Source organism: Triticum dicoccoides, chromosome 1B (assembly GCF_002162155.2).
Source record: "Triticum dicoccoides isolate Atlit2015 ecotype Zavitan chromosome 1B, WEW_v2.0, whole genome shotgun sequence".
Classification (NCBI taxonomy): Eukaryota; Viridiplantae; Streptophyta; class Magnoliopsida; order Poales; family Poaceae; genus Triticum; species Triticum dicoccoides.
This window is the reverse complement of record NC_041381.1, coordinates 658,600,348-658,610,359: the sequence shown is the minus strand read 5'-3', so window position 1 is coordinate 658,610,359 and position 10,012 is coordinate 658,600,348. Positions and strand designations below refer to the sequence as shown.

General features: G+C 44.4%; 1 pseudogene; it reads left to right on the top strand.

Annotated features, from left to right (window-relative positions):
* Nucleotides 1-7,685: 7,685 nt before the first annotated feature.
* Nucleotides 7,686-9,184, top strand: LOC119311418 (annotated as a pseudogene).
* Nucleotides 9,185-10,012: the final 828 nt, after the last annotated feature.

The following is a 10,012-nucleotide window of genomic DNA, read 5'->3' as shown; positions in this document are numbered from 1 at the left end:
TGCGAGAGGCACGGTTATGCTTTCGTGAGAGGCATGGGCGTGCCTCTTTCGGAAAGGGAAAAAACGCGTTTTCTGTTTTTTTTTTCTTTCGCGAGAGGCACAGTTTTGCTTCCGCGAGAGGCACGTTTGTACTTTTCGCGAGAGGCACGGGCGTGCCTCTTTCAGAAAGGGAAAAAAGGCGTTTTCTGCTTTTTTTTATTTCGCGAGAGGCACGGTTTTGCTTCCGCGAGAGGCACGGTTGTGATTTCGTTAGAGGCACGGGCATGCCTTTTTCGGAAAGGAAAAAAACCGTTCCCGGTTTGTTTTTTTCATCGGTTTTTCTCGTCCGGTTTTTTCGTGAAAAAAGTTCGTTAAAACCTATCAACATGGGGTCTAGTTTTGAAGATCTCGACGCGAGGAATCCAACAGCGAAAGCGATTCGAGATTTGGACGCACGGTTTAAGAGATAAAACGTTTTGAATAAACGAATCTACGAAAAAAGGGAAAACTCTCAGGTTGCGACAAGTGGCACACATACAGCGCGCCACTTGTCGCAACGTGGAGAAGTTGGAGTACTCTCCGCAAGGAGTACTCCTTAACTAGTGATTTTGATATAAAGAAGATATTGATTAAGATTGCATCATAAAATGAATATTAGAAATGGATAATATAATAGCATATTTAAAATCTATATATATTTTTGAGGGATTTTCATATATGACATGTTAGATTTGGAGTTAGGGTTTGAAAGTTATGAATATTCAAAAAAACATTTGAATGTGGCCGAAAATAGAAAATCTGGGTCAAAACTGAAACATTTTCCAGCCTATATGCTAAATGACGCTTGGGCGAGGCAGTAATACGGCCTTGCCCACCGGCGTTAGTAGCAGAGATTCCAAAATACCCCATGTAAAGAAGATATTAATTAAGATTGCATTGTAAAGGAAATATTAGAAATGGATAATATAATAACATATTTAAAATATAAACATTTTTGAGGGATTTTCTTATATAACATGATAGATTGGGAGTTAGGGTTTCAAAGTTATGAATTATTAAAAAACATTTTAATTTGCCCGAAAATAGAAAAGTTGGGCCAAAACTGAAACATTTTGCAGCCCATCTGCTAAATGACGCTCAGGCGAGGCAGTAGTATCCTTGCCTACCGGCATTAGTAGCAGATAAAAGTTATGAATTATCAACGTTAAGCAAGCATTTCCAAAATACCCCATATAAAGAAGATATTAATTAAGATTGCATCATAAAGAAAATATTAGAAATGGATAATAATAGCATATTTAAAATCTAAATATATTTTTGAGGGATTTTCATATATGACATGTTAGATTTGGAGTTAGGATTTGAAAGTTATGAATTATTCAAAAAAACATTTGAATCTGGCCGGAAATAGAAAAGCTGGGTCAAAACTGAAACATTTTGCAGCCCGTCTGATAAATGGCGCTCGGGCGAGGCAGTAATACCCTTGCCCACGGGCGTTAGTAGCAGAGATTCCAAATACCCCATATAAAGAATATAATAGTTATGATTGCATTGTAAAGGAAATATTAGAAATGGATAATATAATAGCACATTTAAAATCTAAACATTTGAGGGATTTTCATATATAACATGTTAGATTTGGAGTTAGAGTTTGAAAGTTCTGAATTAGGGAAAAAACATTTGAAAGGATTGGTTAGGGTCATACCACTGCACCACTCAAGCGCCATTATAGCGTCCCCAATTACTAGCAGTGTTTAACCATGTCATACACGCCATTATACTATCCCAATATTTATGAAAAAAGACGTCTCAATTACTAGTGGGGTGTAGGGGTGGTGGATTAACTAGCTGCTTGGGTTGACTCGTTAAGCTCGTGCTTGTTAAGGCTCGGCTCATTAAGTTCTTTACGCTTAACAAGCAAAAAACCATGTTTCGCTCTCTTCGTTTAAAGCTTGTCAAGCTCGTAAGTGTCTGCAAGCGCTCTTTAACATACTACATTGTTTGGTCTACATGGTGTGTGTGTAACTTTTACGAAGGAAGATGGTGACTGAAGGAGAAAGTGCATTAGTATGTGGCCTCTTATGGGTTGGGATGGGTGCATATAACAATTTCATTAAGAAAATCTAAATAAATAATTAGAAAATGGTAATTAATATAACTCTTTTCTCTTCAAATCCAATTTTCCTCCTCTTTTTTATACATAGGTTGTCGATTCGGCATTGGTTAAAGTGGGCAGCGTGCCCTTTTTTCTAGTAAACACTTCAACCCATTTTATCGATATGAGTGTTCTATATCAGATAAATATAATTTAAGCTACACTGGACTTTTCTTGCGGGTAATTAGGCTGGCTCCAGCCACAACATTTTTTAGGTGAATGTGTCTATCATTTTTTTCTTTTTTGAGAATCCATGCAACGTCCACATGGTGCTAAAAAAGAAAGGGATCGAAGTATGAACGAAATGTTTTTTCCATTATAAATATAAGAGCAATGGTGGTAATTTTTTACTTGAAATCTTCTCGATGACTGTATAATTTTAGTCTATTAAAGTAAATGGTCGGATGTTTCTAATTTTTATGGTAATTTCTAGCCTATTTATCTTTTCGGTGACCCTCTCAAGTACTTACCCCTTTATGAATAATATGAAGCACACCTTGATGCTAAAGTGGCAATTTTGTCGTTCTTATGCGAGTAATGACATTATTGTAGTAGGTGGTGTATGATTATATTTGTGGCGAACGCTGTTTATAATCATGTGTCACACTTCATTAAGTTCTTTTTCATCTCCTGCCCCACGGTAATGTGTATTAGAACAAAATATGCTTGTTAAGACACTAGACTCTAGAGCATAATACGTGTTCTATCAAAATAAAGTAATCACTGGGAATTTGAGCCTAGGAACACAAATCTTGAGGAGCAATTGATGATCCATGAGATGTTTATTCCTACACATTTGTTGGATTGAGGATTCTGAGATAACTAAACCTAGTCTTCACCCTCATCATTTCCCTATGATAAATAATGTGTGTGAATGTTCATCTTATTGGCTTGGTGCCATGTGGGATGAAGGCTATGAGCTCTTACGGTGTATGAAACTTTATATAGTTTCCTCAGTGGGTTAAATATGGTAGGCTAAACATTGTTTACAAATCCAAACATGACTCTGAGGGAAATCTTGAAAGGTTAAACTGATTTAGATTTGTCGTATGACATATTTCCTCTTGTCCGGACTAAGGAATTGTCAAGATGTTTGTGTTACCATCATGACATGCGCTTATGTTGACTTAATTAAGAATGTATATCTGGCTCATTGTCTGAGAAAAAATAAGAACATAAGGCATGTTATCTGAGGAAGTTATTTTTGATATAAGACATGTGTTGAGACTAAGTCCGGGGATGTAAGTTCACCACCTCATCTAGATGAAAGCTCATTGGATAAACCATGAGTTTTGAGTTAAAAGGATCTTGGTGTTGTCTCGTGCATTAATTGTATGTAGATTCATCGATACATATGTCGAAAAGAAGTATAAGTGCTATTATGATTACATACGTGGACATAATACGAAAGGCATACGTTATGTGCAAGTACTCTACCTCACTTGCTCCTAAACTTAAGGGTGATAAAGTTGGACATTTGGGTGCCCAAGGAACCAATTATAAACTGATTAGCTAATGTTGGTTCCTTATGTTTCATCTGTCAAAAACATATTACATCTTAAGCATGAAAGCACCCTCTCATTTATGATCAGGATACTTGTCAAAATTGTGTTTAATCAGAACTGGACCACTGGAAAGCATTGTCAAGGTTTGATGTATATGCAAGACGATGAATGTTACATGCTCATTTATAATGAGTTTGGTAACCTCATAATTGTGGGTGTTACTCAGACATTATTTTGGTGAGGTATGTGGAAATTAAGAATTCCACACCATGTTTCATCCGCACCCTCACACAAGGAGCTATAACGTGGAAAAGTTCCTAAAGGACAACGACACCATCATCTACGATGCAAACTATTTTTGGCATGTACTAGGCTACTGAGAAAGTTATATGTCGAAAGAATATTTTTGCCGAAGTTAAGAGTGATAGACAACAAGTCTAAAACCACTCACTACTATGATCACACACTCATCTATGTGAGTAACTGTTGACATTATGTTCCATGTTGTGAAAGATAGAGTCCAGGATGAAAGATATATGATGTTCAATTTATATATAAGTTTTGCGGTTCCTCTTGTTGAAGACTTGTTGCCCGTTTTTTATGGCTATGTTGTCAACATGGATTTGGAAAGCATTTTAATTCTGGAAAACTAGACCTTCAAATCAACCAACTCCCATAAAGAGGTATGTTTTCCATTTCCAGATGCCTGATTTACTAATGGTACCGACACTCAATGGCATTTCATTGGTCATTGTAACACTTTACCTGGGTGTGTTCTTTTATTGAGGGTGGGATTATGATGTTTGTTAGCCCTACAATCAAGGAGGAGAATGTGCGATTATTTATCTTGCTAACAATCATGAGAAAGTCAATGGGATGTGGCCCACCACACCCCACGTACGGATGCATCATCTGATAGGCGGTGCCAACTAACAGTTTTAGTTTGACAAAAGTATATTTTCCATCTCTCAACTCTTGGCCGAGTCTAGATTTGGTCTCTCAACTTTTAGACCAGACAACTTGCAGCCCCAACTATTGAAACCCGACAAGGTTTGTCCTTGGTCTCGGTTTTGGTGTTGACTCGCGCGGTTTTGACCGGCGTTGACCCAAATTCGTGTAATTTTTTCAAATCCATCATTTTTTTAAATTCACGTACTTCTTTTATATCCATCTTTTCCCAAATACGCATACTTTATTTAAAACCACTTGTTGTTTCAGATCCGTGAACTTTTTTAAAATTCACGTACTTTTTTTCAAGTACGTGTAATTCTTTCAAATTCACATAATTTTTTCAAATCGGCTTACTGTTTCAAACCCCGGGACTCTTTTAAAATTGATGTACTTATTTATGATCCGCGTACTTTTCCAAGTACATGAATCTGAGTCAGAGCGGTCAAAACCAGGGTGAGTTAGCATCAAAACCGGTCAAAATCGAGTCGAGGGACGAATTTTGTCCGGTTTCAATAGTTTTTTTTAGAAAAGGAGGATGTACCCCTGGCCTCTGCATCTGGACGATGCGTGCAATCATATTATTAATTATTCACAAAGACCATATAAGGTGATACATCAATAAGCCTGAAGCCACCATCTTGGTAACACCGTTGGTACTCCTATCCCTTTGATGAAGGCGTGGCGAATGTTCGGGCCTAATACCAAACACATATCGCACCGAAGCCTAACATCCAAGCCACTACCTGAATTAGGTCCCACACCGGTCTGGCACACTCCCAGCGAGCACCGCATGCTGCAACGGCTGTTACCTCCATCTTCCCTCGGTCCATCTTCAGAGCAGAACTGATGCATCGACCTTGCCAGGCCTCTCTGTCATCAACACCACCAAGACGGCAGACGACTTCCTCCTCTTGCGCGAGTCCATCTTCAATACGCGCCCATCACCGAACCTCCACGGCACCATGCCGCCGGGATCCGCCGTTGGCCTTGCGATAGATGTAACACCGCTCCTCCTCTTGTCCTCCAGCCAGCACGTGCTCCAAAACGATGCCCCCAGAAGGGACAACGACATTGAAGGTGCCATCATCATCTGATCCGGTAGACCTAGATCTAGGGTTTCCCCCGAAGCATCACGATGGGGGTTGCAAGTTGTCCGGTTTTAAAGTTGAAGGACCAAATCTAGACTACGCCAAGAGTTAAGGGACGGAAAGTATACTTTTCTCTTTTAGTTTTAGTCCCAACTCTCTCACACCTAATATAGAAGGAGAAGGACCCCATCTTTTTTTTAGAAATGGAGGAGGACCCCCGGCCTCTGCACCCGGACGATGCATGCAGCCACTTTATTAATTATTCACACAAGAACTTACAAAGTCAAACAACAGTAAGACTAAAGCCATCATGTAGGCAACATCTGGCGCTGATAGTCTGGGCCTAATATCAAACAGACCTCGCAGCCAAACCTAACATATAAGACCTGAGGTCCCAACCAGGACGCCTGCCGGGTATGGGGCACCCACCAGTCTGGCGCACTCCTCAACCAGGACACCTGCAGGATATGAGGCCGCCGCAACCACCTTCCACCAATCCATCTTTAGTGCTGTACTGCTGCATCCACCTTGCCCGGCCTCTCTGCCATCGATGCCAGGCAACGTCACCCTCCTGCGCGAGTCCCTCGCCACACATCGGACCCCGAGTCTCCATTGCGCCACGCCGCCGAGATACGCCACCTTTAATGTGTAGAATGAAGTACCGCTCCACCAAATATTCCGTCCACTGGTCCCTCGAGCACGTGTACACCTCCAAGAATAATGCCACCAGAGGGAAACGACACAATAATACCGTCGTCATCCGATCTACTGATCTAGGGTTTCCCTCGGAGGTAGCAGGTAGTGGCCTGGAACTTCTCAACAACGACGCCTTCAACAAGGGAACGACACCAAATAGTGCAGCCATTGCCGGCCACGGCAGCAGCCGCGAGCAGGTCTTCACCCAGATATGTTTCAGTGGCCTCCATCAAGCGTCTTGTGCACGGATCGTCCAACACCCCGGCCGCCGCCTCGCCGGTCATGAGTCCACAGCCGCCGACACATCCTCTGTCGTCTCGGGGCTGCCGCCCCGGGTTCCAGCCCTCGCTGGCCGCCGGATCTCGCAGCCTCACCACAAAGCCGTCGAGCCCGCAATGGCCTTAAAATGGGAGAGATTTTCACTTCCCGGCCTCTGCAAACATGGTCCTCCGAATTTTTTAAATGAGTATCAAGATATTTCTTGATGAGAGGTTACACCACACACCAAGCTTGATCCTCAATAAACGGAAAAAAACCATTGCGCATCACCTGTCAATTCTGGAATTTGAATTCGGGTTGCTAGGCTGCACAACCGCATGCCCAAACCACTGAGCAAGGACCCCATCGGTTTAATCCAACGATTTCTACATGGTAGATGTGGGCTACCCTCTGACTGTCGATCCTAATGTGGTGCTGAGAGAGGCGAAGACCATCTCCACTGCCAACTATCGCTACCGCAACGTGAGTGCGGGCGGCGCTACTGCTGCCAACGACGTAACGCAAGGTGTAAACCATGAGCTACACAAAGGTTGCACTTCGCTCGATACCCGTAAGAAATCTCAAATCTCATTGTCATATGTACATTAGGTGTTCTAGTGCTAGGCTTAAGATCCTGTGACATTTTATCTCTAAAGATTAATACTACAGGCTGACGACGTGCTCATCGACAGAACTGGAAGGCGAAGGTGCACTAAGGTGGTAGATAAACCGGAACATTGCAGTCGCCACTCATATGTTAGCTAGTGTGCACGGCAACGCAACCTAACCGACCAACACCATTTCGTGTGCCAAGACACATGCACATATGTATGCACCGCTGCATGACGAGACCAAGAGAAAATGTGGCTCGTTACCATTCCTCTACGAGCTACGTGCATCGCCAGCACCTGCAACATGCATTGCATGCACTCGTCCTAGGCCGATGAGCTCATCCCCGACACCGGCGAAAGACATGTTCTCGCGCGCCACCGGCGAGTGCTATAAAAACACGTCTACACATGCATGCTTGAGCGCAAGCCGGTGTGCGTAGATCGTTCGGTCGACATGGCTTTCTCTCCCAGCGCATAGCCGGCGATCACTGTAATCTTGCTGGTGCGCGGCCTGTTCACCGCCTTGCCGGCGATGTCGGTCGACGTGGGCGACATGCTGATGATGGATAGGTTCCGTCAGTGGCAGGCCACGCACAACAGGTCTTACCTGAGCATGGAGGAGAGACTGCGGCGGTTCCAGGTGTACCGCCACAACGTGGAGTACATCGACGCCACCAACCGGTGCGGCGACCTCACCTATGAGCTCAGCGAGAACGAGTTCGCCGACCTCACCCGGGAGGAGTTCCTGGCGAGGTATGCTTCGTCCTACGATGGCGCCAGTGATACGGGCACCACGATGCCCACAGGCGGTGGCAACGCCGATCTGTGGTGGTCTGGCGGTGAGGATAACTCCTTGGAGGCTCCGCCTCCGCCCAACATGGATTGGAGGGCCAAAGGCGCCGTCACGCTGCCCAAGTCCCGAAGCTCATCATGCTGTACGTAAAGATAGATCCCCATCTTGATCCAGCATGTTTTTCACGTTCAGTGGGATTTCCATGACATTCACTGCATTTCATTAATTTCACTAGTCTTTGAAATATTTGCCTTTTGGCCAAAATATTTCAGCAATTTCAGTAGTACACATGAAGATCAAATATCTATTTAAGTTCAAATTAATATTTTGGCCTTTTGGCCCAAACGCAAACCGAAATTCACTGAATTTCAATGATTTCGGTTGGTGCTGAAAATTTTCTGAAACTGAAAACCTCCCAGTTCAACCTTAGCCTGTGATTTGTGAAGCATGCACGGTGATTAACCATTGTTTTGTCCCTGGATGAATGGATGCAGCCAGCTGCTGGGCGTTCATGACAGTTGTGACGATTGAGACCCTGAACTGGATCAGGACAGGGAAGCTAGTGTCGCTCTCGGAGCAGCAGATGGTAGACGGCGACCAGTACGACGGCGGGTCCAACCGCGACCGCGGCCTTACCACGGAGGCGGACTATCCATACACGGCGGTGAGGGGCCCCTGCAACCGCGCCATGTCCGCCCACCACGTCGTCCAGATCAGCGGCAGCGGCGTGATCCCACCCAGGAACGAGCCCGAAATGCAGCGCGCCGTTGCCGGGCAGCCCATTGGCGTGGCCATCGAGGTTGGCAGCGGCATGCAGTTGGCGTCTACTCGGGCCCGTGCAGGACAGCATTCGCTCACGCCGTCACCGTCGTCGGCTACGTCGTCCACGCAGGGGTCAAGTACTGGATCGTGAAGAACTCGTGGGGGGCAGACATGGGCGAGGGCGGCTACATCTGCAGATCACCTACCCGAAAATGGCGAGGTGAATGTACCTAGTGGGAGGCAGCATCATTGATGTACTTCATCGTGTGTAAGTGTATTGTAACGTACAGTACGTATCATCGTCGATTCCACCGTAATACGACGTACAGATCATCGTCAATTCCACCGTAATACAACATACCGTACGTGGTGCATTGTACGTGAAACCATATATCATGCTCATTTATGCAATGAAGAGGAAAAGGAGAGGAAAAAATGCTTCATGCGCGGTAAAACTAGATATGCTTAAAGCATATGACAGAGTTGAGTGGCATTACCTTGAGGCAATGATGACCATACTGGGCTTTGGCGATTCGTTTATCAGACTCATTATGAAGTGTGTTTCATCAGTCAGGTTCTCGGTCAAGGTGAATGGTGCTCTCCTTCCGTTCTTTCAGCCAACCAAAGGACTTCGCCAAGGGGATCCAGTATCTCCCTTTCTATTTCTCATTTGTGTTGAAGGTTTTACATCCCTTCTGAACAGCTATGGTGGACCGGCAGTCGATCGTGGAATTCGTGTGAGTGTTAACTCACCTTGGGTGAACCACCTGCTGTTTGCAGATGACAGTCTTATTTTTCTTGGTGCTCACTTGCAGAGTGCCCGCAGATTGAATGACATTCTTCGGATCTATTCGGACTGCTCGGGACAAGCTGTGAATAAAGAAGAAAGCTCAATCTACTTCAGTCCGAATACAACTGCAACGGTCCGTGAGGCTTTGAAACAGGAACTGGGCATTAATCTTGAAGCCTTCACGGAACGTTATTTGGGCCTACCGACAGCGGTGGGGCGCATCACTAGTGGCTCTTTTGAACATATCGGAGAAAGAAGCCGTAGTAGTATGCATGGATGGGCAGAACGCTATCTAGCGTGTGCTGGGAGGGAGGTACTTCTAAAATCTGTTACACAGGCCATTCCCACCCACAGTATGAGTTGTTTCAAGCTGACAAAAAAGGTCTGCAAACAGCTCACATCATCCATGGCAAAATTCTGGTGG